General features: G+C 58.2%; 1 protein-coding gene across 2 annotated transcripts in view; it reads right to left on the bottom strand.

The window, feature by feature from the left end:
* Positions 1–1,548: 1,548 nt before the first annotated feature.
* Positions 1,549–21,060, bottom strand: part of VRK1 (VRK serine/threonine kinase 1) — a 104,729-nt gene continuing 85,217 nt past the window's right edge. For both annotated transcript variants that reach the window (XM_081101499.1, XM_081101503.1), the window contains exon 14: positions 1,549–2,325. The gene's annotated coding sequence lies outside the window, so the exon portion shown is untranslated. The remainder of the gene's footprint in view (positions 2,326–21,060) is intronic.

The raw sequence follows: 21,060 nt of genomic DNA, 5'->3' as shown, positions 1-21,060 counted from the left end.
CTCAACAGCCCTGCAAAGCCAGCCCGCGGTTTGCTCGGCGGACGCAAGCCGAAAGCATAATGCTCTCATTCCCATTTCCAGCCCAGACGTCGTGGTATTTTTTTTTTCCGCCAGCATTTCTCCAGGCCACTAAGTATTCCAGACGTACGAGGCTCCTCATTTGATTCATTCTAATAAGTTTTTTCATCAATATGACTTTTGAGAATGCACTGGTATAGCAAATTAAATATTATTTATGACTTTAATTTGGGTCCTATTTAGATTTTACATTCATGGGGCCAACTTGGCTATCATCGTTATCGTATTGTTTTAGACTCCTCCTGAAATTAAAACCCACTCCCGCCTTTAAATGTTTTATTGTGCTTGTCGTTCTCGTGTTGTGCTGCACCGAACATGATTAATTCTGTTAGCCAAGTGCATATGGTCTGCCTGGCCACCATCCATTATCCCCATCACGGCGCCTGCGAATGAGCACTTCATTACTCCTGTTCTCTTCTTCTCAATTACCGGCGGTTTTCCCCCCAATCTCGGGGGCTCTGCACTGTCCAAAGCCGAGTCACTTTGCAGTGACGTTGAGGCCTGTGTGATCTGGCCTCAGCCTGTGCCTGTCTCCCCCTCACCGACCACGCAGGCCTCTCCAGCTTCCTGTCAGTGCTCTCCCCTGCCTCTGAGCATCCCCACATGCCCTTCCCTCTGGTGGCAATGCTCTTCCCTCTTTCCCCCAGGGCCCTGTCTCATCCTGCTGGTCTCCTGAGGGTCTCCTCCTCAGAGAGGTCTGCTTAGGCCCTTCTCTAAATTAAGCTGCATCTCCACCACCGGCACATCCCCCACTTCCTGTTCCCCATCTGTAAAATGGGCTTATATTAGTCCCCCCAGAAAGAGCGTGGTGAGCGCTGGCCCTGCTCCCTCTCAGCCTTTGTACCGAGGACCGCAGTTATGCACGGAGGGTAACTAAGGACCAACATCTACAAACCACGCACCATCTCACTCTGTCCCAACCAAACCACGTCGACCGTGTCCTGCAGGCGACCGCGCAGGGGGAGCGAGGCGGTGCAGCACACGCGGAGGGAGCAGAGCGAGCCACGCTGCCCTCGCAGGTGCCTGCGTACTGAGAGCCGCTGGGACTCAGAACGCGTCCCCGTGGGGGTGTGCTTTGTCCCTTTCTCAGTGGCTCCTGAAACAAGCGGCAGCGTGAACACGAGCGATGCCTCAGGGAGGAGGACATGAGGTCACGGCTATCCACTGTTCCTTATTTAGTGCTTTCCATGGGCCAGGCGTGTGCTGAGTATTCAATGGGCACGATCTACTCTCATCCTTAAAACAATTCTCTGAGGTGCATGCTAACGGCCGCTTCACCAATGAAGAAACTAAAGCCCCCGGTGACCAGGTCGGCTGCTCGGAGTCACACGCTAGGGCATGTGTCGGCGTTCTCCTGAGCAGTAGAGCCAGTCCGACGCGGGGTAGAAGCCTGGATAAGCAGAGAGAGGGATGGGTAGAGAGGTAGGCCCACTATTTCCACACGCCCCTAAAAGAAAATGTATACAGAAAGACATTATATAGAGGAGATTTATTACATATACTTAATATGTCTATTACATGTCTGTGTAATGTTTTCAGAGAGAGGTGAGTGTCAGGAGGACCTTAGACAGTGGACAGTGACTGCCGCTGGGCACAGGAATTGGAGCTAGAGGCTGGGTCAGGGACAGATGGTTGTCACTGTGGCCCATAAAGAGCAGGTTGATCTAAAGGGCTCACATGTAGCCAAGAATAACAATAAGGTAAATAAAGTTCCACAAAAGGATGGTCCACGGGACTGTCACCAGCTTATCTTCCTTCGAATTCTCTCCGCACCACGGGGCAATCTCCTTGGCGGCTGGGGCCTCCATGATCTCGTCCGGAAACGGGCCAGCAGGCTGCCCGGACCCCGGGCAGAGACGTGTCCGCTCGTTCTCGCTCCTTAGAGACCCTCCGACAATCCTTTCCCAAGTTCACAGAGTAGAGAACCGACCAGATGCCAGAGTCGCCGTCTCAACCATCACGCGAAGCCAGCGAGGCCTCTGCAATAAGGGGCGAACCGCGGGCCGCATCACGTCTTGTTTAAAGCAACAGCAGCTGTGTGAGAGCCTCCACCCTGGGCGGGACCCACTCCCACGCTGTCCACACGCGTGTCTGCCGCCTCCCACGCCGCCGTTGCATCGTTGTCACCCCACCAGCCAAAGTGCTGAAGTCCCCGAGGGTCCTGAGCAGGTGAGGTGAGAGCTCCCATTTGACACCGCAGCTCAGCGCTCCAAACCCTTACATTCACCCTGTGTCCTGTGCTTCATCCTGGAAACAGGACGAGAGAGAGGGAGTGAGGGGAAAGGGAAAGGCAGTCGGAGTCTCCCAAACACTAACCCTAACCATGAACCTAACCCTAAACACAAACTTAACAGCTAACCCTAACCCTAACACTAACCCTAACACTAACACTCATCCTAAACCCTAACCTTAACCCTAACCCTAACCCTAACCCCCACCAAGACCTCCTGGACGCCAGCTACCTGGTGCAGCCAGGCTGGTGCCTGGAGGCCCCACACGTCCACTGCCCATTCCCCTCTGGTGCCATGCTGCTGGGGGCTGCGGCACAGAGGGCCCTGAGGCTGCCACTTCCTGCTGGTGTCACAGTGACCCAGGGGACAGTCTCGCAGGGTGGGGGCTGTGCTTGGTGCTGGGTGAGGTTGGGCAGTGCATGGAGGTGGTGCAGAATCACTGAGGCATTGGCCATGGGGCCGGACCACCTGCGTTCAACTCTCAGCTCTGCTACGTAAGAGCTACGCAGAACCGTGGGTATGCTGCTTCAACGCTCTGTGCCTCAGTTTCCTCACCTGTAAAATGGGGGAGAAGCAGAGTAAGTGACTCAAAGGAGCACCATGTGGCTCAATCCACTGAAGCACTGGGAACAGGTCAGAGGCCCCGGTGGGCAGCGGCTGCCCCTGCCACCAGCCGTCCCTCCTTTGCCCCTCCCCGCCCTGTGTGCCTGGTGCTCACCCCAATGATACCTCCTCTGCGGACGTGCCCCCTTATCAATAATCAGGAGGTTGCAGGAGCCGACTAGCAAGCCTCTTCCACTCCAGACCTTCCAATTCTGGGGTGCATGTCAGACTGCCATGTGGACAAAGCCTTCCCCCGCCCGCAGGGCCGCCCCCGAGTCACCTCCCGCACCCCAGAAGGAGCCCCCAGCATGAGGGGTCAGGGTCAGGGGTCACAGTGCAGGATGCTTCCGGTGCGAACAAGCAGACACTTGGCTCAGGTTCAAAGCTCTTCTCAGAAACCGCCCAGGCCGCTCTGTTTACCAACCAGGTAAGGCTTTTACTCAGGCCGAGTGGTGACAATTAGGATCGCGCTCTGTAAGGACGGCCCCTCCGGCCGGTGGGGTCCCATCCGCCGTGCTCATTAAGGGGAAACACTTGTTAGTGGCTTTGCAAGTGGGGGGGGGGAGACGGAAGATAATCAGAAGCAGGTGGGTGGGCGCCTGCCGGCTCCCTTGTCTCAGGCCGGCGCCTGCAGACGGCTCGCTTTTTCCCAGAGCAGCCCGGCCCCCTCCCCTCCACCTGCCTCGAGCCAGGGTTCCCTCCTGTCCCCCGGCAGGTGTGGCAAATGCTTCTAATTGTTCCACAGGATAATATGCTGGTTTTCAGAATAATTAGGCGGCTGGTAATGAGGGCTTGATGGTTCCTGGCAATTAGACGAATGGACACAAACACTGTGTTTTTGAACCTGAGCGGAGGCTAATGACCTCAGGTGGGAACACGGCAGCCTGGGCGTTTGGGAAGGAGGAAAAAAATAACCCTGGGAACCTCCGAGAGAAGAAATCACAGGGCGGCTCCTCCCACAGATCGGCTGCTCTCGCCGCCGGCCAGATGGTCCCCAGGCCTCGGTAATGAGAGGCTCCAGGCCGAAGGAGCCTGTGGCAGCCGTGGAGCTCACCCGGGTCGGCTTCGTTCTGCAGCGGCCCTGTCCGACCCGGAGCGAGCCCTCACCCTGGCAGCTCTCGGATCTTCTCTAACGTGGGGCCGGGGTGTCCCCTGAGCAGGGAGGCTGCTGTGAGTGCCTGGCGCACAGCAGAGGTGCAATCAGGTCTGGGTCCAGGTCACGGGAGAGGGGAGGCTCCGTGTGGAAGCATCAGAAGCCAGAACATGCCCGGCCACTGTGGCTCAGTCGTTGAGCATCGACCTATGAACCAGGAGGTCACAGTTCGATTCCCGGTCAGTCAGGGCACATGCCATGGTTGTGGGCATCGGCCCCCGGTAGTGAGCGTGCAGGAGGCAGCCAATCCATGATTCTCTCTCATCACTGATGTTTCTACCTCTCTCCCTCTCCCTTCCTCTCAGAAATCAATAAAAATATAAACATAAAAAGAAGCCAGAGTATGGCCGAGGCCAGGCCCGAGCAGTGAGGCCTCTCCCCCCAGCGAAGGGGCGCGGGCCTCTTCAGAGGTTCAGACAGCAGTGGCTGTTTCGGAAATGCCTCAAAACACGGGAGGAACAAAAAGGAACCCCGGCTGGACCGAGGCTGAGGAGACTGGATGGCGGGGCCGCTGAGGCAGAGCGCGTTGCCTGGGGGAAGCCGTCCCCCTCCATGTGCCTCGGCTCCCGTGTGCCCGGGGGGACCGGCCCCACCTCTCTGGCAGCCCTGGGAATAGAGACCTGCAGGCAGGCAGGTGGCAGGGGTCCAGCCACAGGCTGAATGTGGCAGGGTGACCAGTGTGGGGCCAGCGAGTGGGTCCCCGTGGGCCGTTCTCTTCAAGACAGGTGGCTCGGTGGTTGAGCGTCGACCTATGAGCCAGGAGGTCAGGGTTCCATTCCCGGTCAGGGCACAGGCCCGGGTTGCGGGCTCCATCCCCAGTGGGTGACGTGCAGCAGGCAGTCAATCAATGATTCTCTCTCATCACTGATGTTTCTCTCCCTCTTTCTCCCTCTTCCTTCCTCTCTGAAATCAATTTAAAAGTATTTTAAAAAATTGAAAAGCCAGGAGGCAGGGCGGACAGGCAGGTGATCCCAGGGCTGGGCCGGTGGACAGCACGGGGAGTGTTTGTCCGCGTGACACCTCTGGTCTGCTCGGGTCCCAGCTCACGCTTGGGGTACAGAGATCAGCGACGCCCAGCCCCTGCCAGGCACATTGTGGTCATTTAAAGTGAAAGGCAACATAAGTGAGATTTGCAAGGAGCGGGGGACGGATGACCAGCTCTGCCTGGACGGGGGCGCTTCCTGCAGAGATCCGGCTGGGCTTGGAAGGATGAATCCGGAGCCCGGACCCTGGGGCCCAGCATTTCCACTCAATTCCTAGAGCAGCGGTTCTCAACCTGTGGGTCGCGACCCCTTTGGCGGTGGAACGACCCTTTCACAGGGGTCGCCTAAGACCATCCTGCATATCAGATATTTACATGACGATTCATCACAGTAGCAACATGACAGTTATGAAGTAGCAACGAAAATGATTTTATGGTTGGGTCACAACATGAGGAACTGTATTTAAAGGGCCAGAAGGTTGAGAACCACTGTCCTAGAGAGAAAAATCTTTCTGGGCAACAGCGGGTATGTGGGGAAGGCGATTTCTCTGCCTCCCAGTCCTTCGTGGCTGGACTGCTGCCACCGCCTCTGCCCAGCCTTCTCCCCGTCCTCACACTCTCCGCCTTCTCCACCAGCCGGGAAACCCCAGGAAGTTGGGTCAGGAGTCACCAGCATCAACAGAAGCAAGGGAACCTGGGGGGGGGGGGGGGGGGGGGCTCAGCACCACGGACAGAGACACGGGTTCCTGGGATGGGGGGCCCTCTGAGCTGCCTGCGCCCCTCTTCCCTCACGCCCACATGGGCCTCTGTGAACTGCGCAGAGCCGCCTGCTCACCGCCCCTGCAGCAGGCCAGGCGCCGCGCTCTGCTGCAGCCCATTCACATGTGCAGGACCGCTCTCCGAGACTTCCGGCGCCATTCTGATCCAGGTTGGCAGAAGCTCCGCCAAGGAAAGGGGGTTGTGACCCCCTCGGTGAGTGTGGGAGCGGGAGGTGGAGTCCACCAGGACCCTGGTCTCAGGGCCAGGGGAGACGAGGGGGGGATGTTTAATCGACAGCAAGGAGCCCGGGGCTCCCCCGGGGCCTCGAGTCCCAGGCCGATGCTGCCTGTAATCCCCCCATTAGAGGACAGAAGCCCCAGGGGCCCTGCTCGGTGGGCCCGGCGCCTCTCTGCCCCTGGGGACCGCCTCTCCCGCAGGAAGGGTGGGGCGGCTGCAGAGAAGGCCCTGAGCGAGGGCCATGCCGAAGGTAATTCCATGGAGGAGGTCAAGGTCACTGCTGCAAACTCAAGGTCAGCCCGAGGAAGGGAGGGCGTGAGGCTGACCCCTGACACACCACACCAGTCTCCCCGAGTCAGACACTGGGTGCACCCGTCTCTCTCAGGATAAACCAGCAGGAAATGGTGGGGCTTGGCGCTGAACCCGGGTTCCGCCGGAAGCCCTGAGCCCCTGCTTGCAAGCAGGGCTGCCTCCAAGGACCACCAGCCGGAGCGGCACCCAGAGCGGCCGATCCGATGCTGCAGAAACCCTCAAAGTCTACTGTTGCTGGGGCAGAGCTCGGAGGGGGCCCGGGGGGCGGAGGTCCCAGAGCTGCTCAGCTGAGCCTCCCAGGACAGAGGCCGCGACCCCACGGAGCAGCCACCGGCCTGGAAGTCAGAGGCCCTGGTGCTCACCTTCCTGTCACCCACCCTCACCCCAGGGGCCACCTGAGGACGTGGGCATTGGGATCATGACACCTGCCTGTCCGCAGCGGGGCAGACAGATGGTGGAAGCTTACTGACCCTACACCCACACTGCCCACCCCTTGTGCCTCTGGAGACAAAGCCGCCATGGGCCTCGCAAGACACTCCCACGCACCCGCTGGCCTCTCATTTGGACACACTGCATGGCTTCCAGGAGCAGCATTTTAACTCTGTCACCTGCTGTGGGCCAGGCTCTGGGCTAGGCGGCGGGGTACATGGTGGGCAAGGGGACCCCACAGAGTCACCCGTCAGGTGTCAGATGCCTCTATGTGATCATCAGTATCTGGTGACTCACCTGTCACTGGGTAGACGGTGGCTTTCCGATGCCCTAACTCCAGGGCCTGGCACCTCCGTGACCACCCAGCTGGTGCCCCATCAGCCAAATGAATGAAGACCACTAAGATATTGTGAAAGTACCCTACGGAACGGTGCGGATGTGAAGTGTTGTTACCAACAGAAACCACCCGAAGTGTCCCAGCTATTCGCCCGAGGTGTGCGAACCGGCAGTGGCGGGAAGGAAGGAGGAGGGCTGCCTGTGTTCCAGTTCACGGGCGAAGGGCCCTGATGACGACGAGAAGTCTAATCCATAGCGTTTAAAGAAGAGTCCTCCCAACCGCGGTGGCCGGGGAGCCCTCATGGTGGAGGGAACGGCAGCTCGGAGACGGGGTGCGGAGCTACGGGTCAGGCGTGGGGAGTGCCCAGGGAGCGGATGAGGGACCAGGACTGGCTGGGGGGACAGGCCGGCAGGTCCGTGGGTCCCCCAGCTCGGGGGACACTGGTTCTCCTTCACCTGCTGCTTCCCAGGCCCCTCCAGAACCAGCGTCTACAAGGCGGGGGTCCAGGGTCTTCATTTCACCGATTCCTACCCAGGATTCAGATGCAGATGCAAAGCTGGGCCTCGGGAGGCACCCACTCGTTCATAAAGGGACGCAGCGTGGGGTGACCGGCCGAGGACAGACCAACACTGAACGCTCATGTGATGACACCAGGGAGCCACAGCAGGCTCTGGAGCAGTGGTTCCCAACCTTTTCTTGGCCACGTCCCACCTAAGCATCTCTAAAACCCTGATGCCCCCATGACATATAGTTCTTATTATTCAAAAAGCGAACTCCTACTCATGTAAAGGAAGCCCAAAAGGCCATTCTTTTGGTCTAAACAAGCTTCCAAAGAACATGGCATCCATGAAAGAGAAAAAGAAAAAAACGAAAGGACAGTTGAAGAAATCTCTAAGAAATCGTTTAAAAAATAATAGGAAGTGATATGAAAAATTAGCAAATAAAGTTTCAACACACGTAATAGAGAGCTGAAATGCATAAATATGTCACAATATATATTTATATACTGCATAGGAGGCCCCTAGAACCATAAGAAGTGCAAAAAAATCACTGTTAATAACTCATTCTCGAATTGCCCCCCTTAAAAATCAAATTGCCCCCCTGTGGTGTGTGTGCCCCAGGCTGGGAACCACTGCTCTCCAGGGAAGGAATGGAGGGATCAATGCTGTGGGGAGGGGGGGGGGGAGGGGGGGGAGGGGGAGAGACAGGAGACTACAAGACTTCCTGAGGACCTGTTGCCACCATCCAGGCATCAAGCAGTGACAGGGCCCAGGCCGCAGGTGGAACTGAGAAACACTGCAGAATCGGCAGGGCTCGGCAGCTGATCGGGCGGCGTGAGGGATGGAGGTGAGGGGTGTCAAAGGTGACTTATTCAAGATGCCTTTGGTCTGTTTGATATAAACATAAACATAAACACGCAACATCTTACGGTCTTTAGTGCTGATCTGATCTGGAGAAACAGCCCCCGTCTCTCAGCTCCCAGAGGAGCACAAGGGGCCAGTGTTAGCGACGAGGCATTTTATGCGCCTGAACTTTGCCGTCTGTGACGCAGGCATCAGCAAGTCACTATGAGCAAATTGACAAGCTTGTCAATGAGTGAAATGCTCTTTTTCTGCTGCATCACTAAGCATCATTTCAGAATGTCATGGTCATAATATTCACCGTCCATTCTCGTGGCCGAGCGGTGGCGGGAGAGCGAAGTTAAACTATGGAGAGAGACGGCTGTGTTGTGGCATCTAAGGCACAGAGCACACGCACCCCTCCTCCCCCACCGCCCGCCCCAAGCCAGGCGTTTGATCCGGGGGGCACAGAGCCCCCAACACCTTCTCTCAGAATCTGCCCCATTTGCAACTGAGACCTCTGCCCTTGGAGTGTGAGAAAATGGATTTTAACACATTGCCCAGTTTTTTGTATTCTTATGTGTATGTTTTTTAAAATATGTTTTTATTGATTCCAGAGAGGAAGGGAGAGGGAGAGAGAGAAACATCCATGATGAGAGAGAATCATGGATCGGCTGCCTCCTGCACGCCCCACACTGGGGATGGAGCCCACAGCCCAGGCATGAGCCCTGACCGGGAATGGAACCGTGACCTCCTGGTTCATAGGTAGACACTCAACCCCTGAGCCACGCCAGCCAGGCCACATCACCCAGTTTGCACCTGAACGCTGGTGTTCTCCGACGGGACAGAGAGATGGTCGGGCCTGGGAGGAGGCCAGAGAGATCAGGAGTCCAGTCTCCGCGTTAGAAAAGCAGGGCGAACAAGGCTTACAGAGGAGGCCACACAGCCAAGCCAAGGCCGCAACCACAGCTTTCAGCCTGGAATCCCGCCGTCGTCCCCGGGCCTGGCCGAGCGCAGGGGGTGGAGCGTCCGCAGGCACAGGCCCGGAGCAGAGAAGTCAGAGACGCTTGGTGCTTGGTGGGTGGAGACCATGCAGGCAGGTGCGGTTCATTCACCCAATCGCCGGACGGCTCATCACTGAGCACTGACCGTGGGCAGACGCCACTGTGAGCCGTGAACTTGGGAGAAATGTCCCGTCCTCGGCCAAAGCGAGCTCCCTCCTGCCGCCTCTGCCTGGGCCGGAGGGAGGAGTTACGAGGCTTCCCAGGTGCCCCTGGGGGCGCCCTTGGTGCTTGGGCGGGACACAGACCGGGAGCCGCAGCGTGCAGACGGGTAGACAGCGCTCTTCTTCCCCAGCCTCACACGCCGGACAGGAAGGCATCCGCTCCGGCCACGCCAGCGGGCTTTCCCCTCCTTGTCCAGAGCAGCAATTGCCTTGTGCAAACAGGTGGCCTTCTTGCTAGTATCTCCTCTAAATGTGGGGTTTTCCCCCCCGCTAGTTGGCAAGATGGATGGCACGGATGGATCTTGGGAGCAAACGTCCGCGCGGGCTGTGACCGTGGCTGTGCAGCGCGGAGCAGGCAGCCGGGCAGGGAGCTGCTCCGGGAGACGCCGGGGACCGGGTTTCTGCACCTTGTCCTTCTGGGCCGTGCCACTAATTGAAACGTACTGTCCCCTTAATGAGTTCTCTCTCCGGAGATCCGGCTGACCCCTTCGACGCTGAAGTGCTGCCTAATGGACTATTGAACGCCGGCGCGCCCGCACGGCCTGCCTCGAGCCCCCATTAAGTACACAGCAGTCCCCAATTAACCCCAGGTTGGAGAAACAGCGGCGACGCGGCTCCCGGCCGCTGCTGGGACCGGGGCTAAATTGCTGGGAGGTAATTGCTCTCCCTCCTGGAAAAGGCCAGCGTGGCCACCATCTGGGCAGTGGACGCCCGGCCCCTCGGTGGCCAAGAATCAGTGTCCGTTCCCAGGTGCCACCTGTGCAGGCCGCGTCACTCAGGCCCTGGCAGTCACCAGGAGGGTGGGGCTCGCGGGCCGGTGTCCACACCGCTCCCCGCTGCCCAGAAAATGGGTCCATGATGAGAGCGGAGACGAGGGAGAAAGGCCCGTCCCCAGGGACACCCAGGGGCAGAGGCAAATAAGTGAGCACCTCCCAGCTCGGCTGGGGTGCGGGGCCTCCCAGAACCTCCTGTTTTACCTGCGCAGCCGCCCAGATGAATGCTCCTCTTTGTCCAGCTAAAATGCAAAGCTGCTCACACCCCTGCCCACGGGCCCGCATGGCTCCCCACGGCCCTCACGGAAAATCCAAGCTCCTCGTGGAGAAAGCAAAGCCTCCAGCTCACCGCCCCCCACGTGCCCGCCATGTGCCCCCCACGTGCCATCTCGGGAAATACCTATTGTCACGTGCCCTCCCGCCCTGGCCTCGCTCAGCTGCGCCTCCCTGCAGGTTTCTGCCTCACTCCTTCCCATAGCCCAGGTCCCTGCAGTTTACACACACACCACCACCACCACCACCCCCATGGGAAGACTTCTCCCTCGAGCCCTCTGCTCCCCCGGCTCAGCCCAGGCTGAGGTGGAAGTGCATTTGCCCTGTTCCCACCACAGCATCTATAAACCGGTGACGGAGACCCACACTGTTTCGGTGTCTCTGTCCAAAGAGCAGGGTTTCACCTGGCCAGTGTAGCTCAGTGGTTGAGCATCAGCCTATAAACCAGGAGGTCATGGTTCAGTTCCTGGTCAGGGCACAGGCCCGGGTTGTGGGTTCAATCCCTGGTGTGGGGTGTGCAGGAAGCAGCCGATCAATGATGCTCTCTCATCATTGATGTTTCTCTCTCTTTCTCCCTCTCCCTTCCTCTAAGAAATTAAAAAATAGAGCAGGGTTTCTCAACCTTGACTCCATCGCATTTGGGCACTTGATTACCTGTTGTGAGGGGACTTCCTGTGCATGTGTCACGCCAACCACAGTGCCCCCTCACACTGCCAGACGCCCCCAGGGGCATTAGGCCCCTGGTGGAGTGCCCCTGGGCTAGACTGTCAGCTCCAGCGGCTGCGCCCAGTGCAGGGAGAGGAGCACAGGGCCAGAGGCAAGTCCCTCGCCACCCTCCTCACCAGCTGAGTGCCCCCACGCCAGCTGCTTCCCTCCCGAGCCTCAGTTTCCTCGCCTGTGAAATGGGGACAGCAGTGTGCCGCTGCCACAGCTGCTCTGACTTGCTTCTGTAGTGGTTGGAGTTGGCAGTCGATGCCCATCGCTTCCCATTGGCTGGCTGTCCTACGCTAAATGCCTAGGAAAGGTGGTGTCTGTCCGTCCGGCCCCTAGCCACCACGGAGCCCTGCCGTGTCCCGGGTTCTTTTCCTGTGCGCTAGCTATCCCGTTCGGCTCTCACCATTATGACTGTCTCTATCCTCTGGACGAGGAAACGGGCCCAACGCCAGCTGACGTGCCCGGGATCTAAGTGGTCACCTCGGAGCTCAGACTGGAGCCCCGTCTTCGGGCTCCGAGATGGTTGGGGCCTGTCTCCTCTCCAGGGCCTGGCAGGAGCGCTCTGGCCCAGCTCCATCCGCCCTGTCCAGCCCCAGCCTCGGCCGCGGCTCCTGTGAGTGTCACTGTGACGCTGTCACCCCTCCCGCTGACACAGAGCCCGGGGGGCTGAGTGCGGGACTGCCCACTGCTTTGTCCTGAGACATCAGCACGCACCACTCACGGAGTGAACTAACGCGTGAACACGCGGCCGACAGAAAGTGGTGAAGAGCTGATGGGACTGACCTCCAACCAGGACCCTGGCGCCCGGGCCGGGGAGAATCCTGTCCGCGGGTGGTCTGTTCCTCTGCAGGGGTCTCCCAGTGCTTCCCCTTTCTAGCAAACACAATGTCCCACAGCGCGGGGACAGTCCCCAGAGATGCTATGGGGCCTGCGTTTTCACAAGTATGGCTCCAGCCCATCGACACAGAGGACCCAGGAGAGGCCCAGGCCCAGCCAGAGGCCTGCCAGCGCTCAAGTCCCTGGGACAGCCATCCCAGGGCCCATCCGGTCCGTGGGTGCGGGGAGCTTCGCCCAAACGCTCAGTCCCCCCGACTTCCTCCAATTCCCACACGACCCCGTGTACTCTGAGCCCCAAGCCTGCCTCCTACTGCTCCGGCTTCCTCCAAACACCTGTGCTGCACGCCTCCCCCTCCCGCCCATGGGCTCCTGGATGGACCCTCCTTCCTCGCGTCTGCGAGGCTCCCGACAGGCCTAGAATCTCCCCGGCACCTGTCTCCTTCCTCTGCACACGGTGGATGGCGGCCACCCTCGTTCCCAGCTCTGTCCCTGCTGCCCCAGCTCCCCAGAGCACAGGTGCTCGGGAAACGCATCTTGCAAAGGGGCACACGTTCAGGCTGGGGTTCCTCTGTGCCACTGGACACCCAACCCGCTGCTGATGGGCTCCCAGGGGGAGAGGACCCCTCGGTCGTGACTCGAGAACCCTGACTCAGGCGGCATTTACAATCCTCGCTGTCAGCTGGCACACTGGACTCTGGGTGCCTGAAAACAGAACCAGGTCCCAGGGGATTCCCTACAGGAGGGCATCTCGAGGCGTGTGCGCACCCCGCCCGTCCTCTCTCCCAGGACAGAGGGTGCGAGGATGCTCCCGTTGTCCTTTCCCAGCCCCAGGAAGGGCAGGCGAGCTGGGAGGCAGGGAAATCTGCCCTCGCCTGGAAAGGAAAGCCGTGTGAACGGGAAAACATTGTGCAAAAGCATCTCTTCCCACAGGAAAAAAAATGCAAACATCTCTTCAGGGGGAAAAAAATACTGTTTCTTAAACACCCCTGCATACAGTCTTTGTAAATGCATTTTATTAAGATTTACACCGCTTAAGGATGGCTTACAGAATCACTAAGTCGTACTATTTTAGTAGTAGAAAGGTTGGAATATTTCTCGTTCAAGCCAGTAAGAACTCATTCTTCAGTGGTGTGTGGAACTGTGTCGTGTGGCAGCGTTCAATTAATGTCAGGCCGTGTGGGTTTCAATCTGGCTTGAAATTTATTTAAACAAATGAAGTAGATACAAATGTTGGCGCTTCGGCCAGCCCGAGCTAAAAACCCATTTTCTATCCCACTTATAACAAGGACTAATTTGAATGTAATTTATCTAAAGCACAATGTTTCCTAATTTTTGCATGCAGCCATTACTTATAGTTTAAGTAATAGTTATATCCATGGATCTTGGGTCTGGGTGCACTTAATTGAAAATGCATGTTATTAAAACGCAAGACTTAATCCTTCAAAAATAAAAGCATTATCCTAAAGAATAATTGAATACTCAGACTCAGAGCAAGAGAGAGCAGGAGCGGGGGGCGGGGGCGAGCTTTTAAAACAGAAGCCCTCCCCCTTTAAATACAGCACTTCTCTCGTTCTGTGTGGTATCAGAATTGTGTCAGAGTGAAACCAGCCACTCTCGACCCGGTATTTCAATTCCGATTACGACCGCCTCTCATCCAAGTGTCAGGCTTGGCACCGGAGTCAAATCCGTCTGCCGGGGAGTGACATGTCAAGGGTGACAGTGACAAATTGTCACTAAGTGAGGAATAGCACATGACAGGGCATGTGTCCGTAATGAGGCATCTGCATGCCAGGAGCCCGGGGACCCGCGCGGCTGGGGGCGGAATGCTGGGAGCGCCCGGTGCCGCCGGTTCTCATTAGGGCTGCGCGCCACCGAGCAAGGGGTTTCCATCCTTAACATAAATAAATAAATAATAAAGACGCTCCGAAATGAACAACACGCGGGCCAAGCCCCTCTGTGTCGGTTTTGTTTTTTAAATAATCCCCGTGTCGGGGGCTGTTTCCGAGGCTGCGAAACACGACGAGGCGGTTCTCCTGAGCTCTTTCTGCACCTGCGTGGTGTGTGCCTTCCTCGCCCGCCTTGGCACTCCCTCCGGAATGGAGTGATGCTCCCCGCGTGTGTGTGCGACTATTCCCGTGCGCTCTGCGAGAGACGGTCCATTTTACCAAGCGGAGGCTGTCGCATGGCCATTTCACAAACGCACCCAAAGAGTGGGTCTCGTATTGGCTCGGTGCAAATGACCATTTTTCACCCCAAGCAAAATGCAAACGGTGGGGGGGGGGGGGCGGGACGGGGACGGGGGGAGAGAAAGTAAGAGGAAACATTGTGAAAAATTAACTCAAGAGGCCACAAAAAATAGAAAGCATTAAGAAAGGGAGATGGAGCCTTTTGTTTTGTTATCCTTAATTTCCCATATGGGATTTCTGGTGTTGTTTGTCCCAATAAATAGCAACGTTTTTATGCATGAGTCACAGGGATACATAAAGATGTATTATTGGATTTTATTGGGTGGGTGGATGGATAGATTTTTGGATGGATGGATGGATGGATGGATGGATGGATGGATGGATGGACGGACGGGCAGATGGATGGGTGGGTGGATGGATGGATGGGTGGATGGGTGGATGGACGGATGGGTAGATGGATGGGTGGATGGGTGGATGGATGGATGGGTAGATGGATGGGTGGATGGGTGAATGGGTGGATGGGTGGATGGATGGATGGGTAGATGGATGGGTGGAGGATGGATGGATAATGGATGGATGGGTGGGTGGATAAATGGATGGGTGGATGGATAATGGATGGATGGATGGTTGGATGGGTGGATGGATAATGGATGGATGGGTGGGTGGATAAATGGATGGGTGGAAGGGCACAGAGGTAAGACAGGAAGGGAGGAGTCCACGGGCATGGCTGGGGCAGCTCCTTGGGGGAATCACATGTCCTAAAGGAGCTTGGACTGTCCGATGTGATGAAGGACTATTGGGATTGGAGTGACGTGAACAGGCCTGCATGGTGGAGAGATCGCTCTGGCTTCCGTGTGCACAGTCAGGGGGTAGGTGGGAGTGGGGCAGGGTGCCCAGGGGGCAGCTGCTACAGTCTTTGGGTGTGAAATAGGAACCCCCAAGCTAAAAGGCCAAGAGAGATGACAAGAGTGGACGGATGGAAGGGGTGCAGGGAGAAACAGCCCACAGGCACTGGTTAACCAGTTGGATTTCTGAGGTGGAGATAGAAATCCCGGGTGATTCCCGGTTTCTGGGAGAACGACGGAGCCACTGGGCAGAGCAGCAGGAGTTTGAAAGCAAGGTTAGAGGGAGCGCAGACCACCTCCTGGCAGAGATGAAATCTTAGCAAGGAGCCGGGATTCAGGAGCCTCAGCGCAGTGGTGACTGAAGCTGCAGGAGTGGAAGGAATGTGATCAAAGGCTGTATTTCGGCCAAACTGGAGCTCAGTCTGCTGTCCTGCCTCTTGTACAGCCACCACGTCACAGCTGTGGCTGCCAACAGCCCGGAGGAGGTCACTGCCCCCAGGCCGGCTCTCCGCAGTAGTGCCCAGCGCCCTCTGGCCTGGGGGAGGGGCTGCTGCCTGGGTTCCCTCTGAGGCAGCGGTTTCCTGGAAGCCTCGGACAGAACAGAGAACTGAGCATCTGCTACTGGGGGGCCTGGGGGCCACAGCCCTGCTGCTCCCTCCTGCAAGCCTGGGCCACTCAGCCTAGCCCGGCCCTCACTCCCTCTCCAAAGTGCGACTGTCTGCAGGGCAGGTGGCCATGGGCCTGGCCTCACCCTCCGGCCCAGCTGCACAGAAGCCCGGAGCCATTGGCAGCTGCACTCGGGGCATCTGTGTGCATCCACGGTCTCACCCAGGAGGCACTCCCAGCAGCAGGTGTGGCGAGCAGACAGACGGATGCGCAAGACAGACCTGGGCAGCTTGAGACCCCTGGGACTGTCCGTGACTTCCCTGAGTCTCCTGGCAGGGAGCTCACTGCAAAGGGGCTCCCAGGGCCCACCCCCTGATGAATTCCCAGCATTTGGGGAAATCGGAGAAAGCTTGCTGAAGACAAATCTCGCCCTGCACTTGGACGAGGCTCCTCCTCCTCGCTCCCCCTGCTGGGTGCCCCCTAACCCCCCCAGTCTAGTTCTCCTGCAAGCGTGTCCCCTCCAGTCCATCTCCTCCCTCAGGGGCCCTTGCTCCCCGGGGCCAAGGGGCTGGTGTATTCAGGTGTGGGACTGGCTGCAGGATGGGCGCACCGGCCTAGAGGCTGAGGCCCCATGTGACTGCAGAGGTCCCACTGAGGGGGGCCCTTCCAGGGCCCAGGTGAGACCTGGCAACCAGCTGAGTGCTGTCTGGGCACCAGGGGAAGCGAGTGCCAGACACAGCATCCCCCTGTTCAGAGCAGGCCGAGGAGGCACGCCACGGAGGACAAACACAAAAGACCAACAGAGAGAAAATGACAAACGATGAGGCACAGGACCCTGGGGTCACTCGAGGGACAGTGGGGGATCACGGGCCAGAGCTGTTAAGGCATCGAGGATGAGGGGAGAGGATCCAGGGGAGAAGGAGAGGGAAGGGGAGCATGTACGCGGGGGGGGGGGGGGGGGGGGGCCACAGATGAAAATGAGCGGGGTGCTCCAGAAATTGGGAAAACCAGAGTGCCCGGGACAGTGTGAGCGGAGGGGAGAGGCCCCAGTGAGCGAGTGCTCAGAGAGGTGGGGAGGCCCATGGGGCAGGGGGAGGCCCCTGCCATCTCCCCCTGTGGAACCGGTGTCCACTCTCCCTTCCTGAAGGACAGGGCCACCCTAATGGCCTTATGTTGACCTGGTTACTGTGTAAGACCCGCTCCAAGTGCAGATTTTCCGGGACTAGAGAGTGTATCTGTGGGGGACACGATTCACCCATCACATGGGAACAACAGCAGGAGGCACTGCTGTAGCTTCTCACGTGCCACCTCCCAGGAAGCCTGGGTCCCTCCGGGCTCACCGGGTCGCTGAGGAGGTGGGAGGGGACAGAGGAGTCGAGGGTCAGGGTCACGGTGGTGAGGGGTCAAGCATGTGGCCTCGCGGCCTGGGCCTGAGACCCCAGCTTAGCTCTTTACTAACTCAGGGGACTTGGTCCACCTCCTGAGCCCCTCCCAGCCCCAGTGCCCTTCGCAGGGGGGCTGTGAGGATTGAAGGAGGGGGTGCATCAGAGGCCCAGCCAATGACCGCATGGAAGACGCCCTTGATAGTGACTGTGCCTGCGCCCCCAGGGTCTTGCACATGGTAGCTGCTTAATCCATGCACCAGGGTGAGTGGGAGAGTCCCAGACTATATCCACACAAACCCCTTTTTACCGGCTCAGAAATGACCACTCACCACCCTCGCTGATGGATAACGAATGTGCCCGGGGAGCCGGGGAGCCCGCCCGGTCCTTGTGCGTCGTGCTCTGCAGGAGAAGGCAGCGTGGGGCGGGCCGTTGTGGGACTGGTAAGTGTTTTCTGCATGTTTAGGAGGGAGAGCAGTTCCGTGTGATTGTCCCGTACACAGGCTCACTATGAACACACAGCACCGTCCCCTGCTCCTGGGAACCAGGCCCAACTGTGAGCTCAGATATTTGTGCAGGCTGAAGCTGGAGCAGGAGCAGGAAGGCGCAGAGCCGTCCTCAGAGGAGAAGGAAATGGCCATGCACTCCTGGTTAGAACTGCAAAGCCTGGCTGGGCCCGACTGTGGAAGGGCTCCTTCAGGCAGGAGAGAGCACCTTCAGGGAGGAGGGAGAGCACCTGCAGGGCAGAAAGAGAGCTCAGGGAGGGAGGAGGGAGAGCTCAGGCAGGGAGGAGGGAGAGCTCAGGGAGGGAGGAGGGAGAGCTCAGGGAGGGAGGAGGGAGAGCTCAGGGAGGGAGGAGGGAGAGCTCAGGCAGGGAGGAGGGAGAGCTCAGGGAGGGAGGAGGGAGAGCTCAGGCAGGGAGGAGGGAGAGCTCAGGGAGGGAGGAGGGAGAGCTCAGGGAGGGAGGAGGGAGAGCTCAGGGAGGGAGGAGGGAGAGCTCAGGGAGGGAGGAGGGAGAGCTCAGGGAGGGAGGAGGGAGAGCTCAGGCAGGGAGGAGGGAGAGCTCAGGGAGGGAGGAGGGAGAGCTCAGGCAGGGAGGAGGGAGAGCTCAGGCAGGGAGGAGGGAGAGCTCAGGCAGGGAGGAGAGCGCTCAGGGAGGGAGGAGGGAGTGCTCAGGCAGGGAGGAGGGAGAGCTCAGGGAGGGAGGAGGGAGTGCTCAGGCAGGGAGGAGAGAGAGCTCAGGCAGGGAGGAGTGAGAGCACCCGGCCTCTGACCGTCACCTCCTCTGGGAGCCCACCACCTCTGACAGCACCCGCACTGCTCATGTGCACAGCACACCTCCCTTCCTCGCTGGAAGGGGACCACCTTTTGTCTTTGCTCAGAGTCCCTCCAACCACGGCACCCACAGAGGGCCAGGCAGCAGCGGGCACTGGGTGACCACCTGCTGAATAAGCCAGTGCAGCAGTGAAGGTGGAAGGGGAGAGGGATGGGCATGAGCGAGCAGGTGCCTGATGGGACCATCACAGGACAGTGTCTCATCGTTGGGAACACGCTTGGGGTTTGTATGTCATCCCCAATGCACAGATGGGGAGACTGAGGCACCAAGTGGTGGAGACGAGATCATGGCTCCAGCCGCTGCACCGTGAAGCCGTCTCCTGCACCCCACACCAGCACCCCGATAAAAGGCGCAGTGTGTATGCGCAACCAGAACCCCATACAGCACCCATCTGAACAGTCACCGAAGCTGTTTTCAGAATGAAAAGGGGACCCGAGCGCCGGGAGGCAGTCCCTGGGCTCACTTTCCTGACAGCTGATGGGAGCCCAAACCACGGCCTCTCACCTGAACTTCCACTTGGCCTGACTCCGTCTCCAGTGACCCTAGTGAGCCATCTGTCCTGGGCCCGGCCCGCAGGGGAGCTCGGGGGGCAGATCTAATCTCCCCCCCGCTTGGCCTTGACATACAAATCCTCGGCTCTTACCAAGAGACAATAATGCCTCTATGCCTGGCCCCTCCAGATGGCTGGCTGGTGGCCGGCTCCGTCTGCCCTCCCTCCAAGACAGAGAAAGGGACTTTAAAGTGAGGGCAATCCGCCCAAACTGCGGACAGAGAGCCTCTCAATGGGAGGGGGTGGGGAGGGGAGGATGGGGGGGCCGATGACACTCGGGAGCCTTGGCCCCAAGGCCAACTTAGGGAACCACTGGAGAGAAACACGGACCTGGGAGTCGACTGGCTCGCACCCTGGCTCTCTAGTGCCCACTGTGTGACCTTGGGCCGGTCCCTCTACCTCCCTGCTCAGCGCTCTGAGCTATGAAGAGCTTCTTCCCGTGGGGCCGCTCGCTGGGAAGACTGGGTGCACTGGGATACGGATGTAAATCGCCTCCATCAGACCCAGTCTGAGCTCACTAAGCCGCAGGCGCTGTGAGTGGGTTACTCAAGACTCTGGGTTTGCAGTGTCTAGAGCACCTTCCTGAGCTTTCCTTCTTGTTGCCCTCGGGGTAGGATCGTGACTCAGAGTCCTAAGCCTGCAGCATTTTTAGAAAATAGCCAATAGGAGAGACAGTACACAGTCAGAGCTCCAGAGGTTTCTAGGGAGATGGGTGGGAATGAAGCCAAGGGGCCCTGAGGTGCTGGAAGAGGCCCGGTGACCGAGGGCTCAGAGGCCGCAGGGAGTGACTCTCTGACCATCACAGGAAAGGTGGTAAATGCCGTCAGCCACCACGAGGGGCTGGACCCTGCACTCCCGTCTCCCCGTGGGCACGCATGTGTCCATAGGCGCGCGCGCACACACACACACACACACACACACACACACACGAGGGGGTGTTTTGCTAATATACTGGGTGAAACTCTATGCACCTATTTTAAATGGTTGTGAAGATGGTGCCGGTGAGGGAAAAGGAAAGGTTCTTAATTGTTTCTTTACCATCACAGCGGCAGGTCCCCTCTGCTCCCCTTCGGTCCTCCGATGAAGCCACCAGCGCTGGGCTCTGTCTGTGACCTTTCAGCGCTGTCGCTAGGCCGCACGTACCAGGGGCCATGTGCTGGCTTGTCTGCAGTTCTTTTTTACTGTCTGGCAAAACGTTTTACACACGAAACCCAGCAAGACTACAATTCTACCAGAAGGTGCCTCAGATGGCTTAGCTAATAATTTTGATCCACCGAAATGGAGAAAAATATCATTTCAATGATTCACTTTTCAGAACCTGTCAGTGTTAAGTAGGAATATTAAATGCCCCTTTCTTCCACCCTCCGTCACCATCGACCAGACAAAACCCAACCCCAAAGAACCCTCACAAAAAGGAAAAAGGGGGCAGGGGTAGGCAGTGACATTTTTATCGACTTCAGAGAGAGGAAGGGAGAGGGAGAGAGAGAGAGAGAGAAACATCAGTGATGACAGGGATCATTGATTGGCTGCCTCCTGCACGCCCCACACTGGGGATCAAGCCTACAACCCAGGCATGTGCCCCGACCTGGAATCGAACTGTGACCTCCTGGCCCAGAGGTTGACACTCAACCACTCAGCCATGCCAGCCGGGTGGCAGTGGCATATTTCAATAAAATCTTGTTGACATTAGTTTCTTGCCCCTGGAAATTGCGTCCGGCTCACCTGCCACTTTGCTCGCAGAGAGGAAGTCCCTTCAGAGCGAGGGGGAAGCTGAGTGGCCGACGCAGAGAGGGAAGTGCAAGCCGCCATATATTGGCTTTTGTCTTAATAGCCTTTTAACCAACTTTGTTAATGGACTGAATGCAATTTAGA

The sequence above is a fragment of the Myotis nattereri genome, assembly GCF_964212035.1.
Source record: "Myotis nattereri genome assembly, chromosome: 1".
Lineage (NCBI taxonomy): Eukaryota > Metazoa > Chordata > Mammalia > Chiroptera > Vespertilionidae > Myotis > Myotis nattereri.
This window is presented reverse-complemented; position numbering and strand designations above follow the sequence as displayed.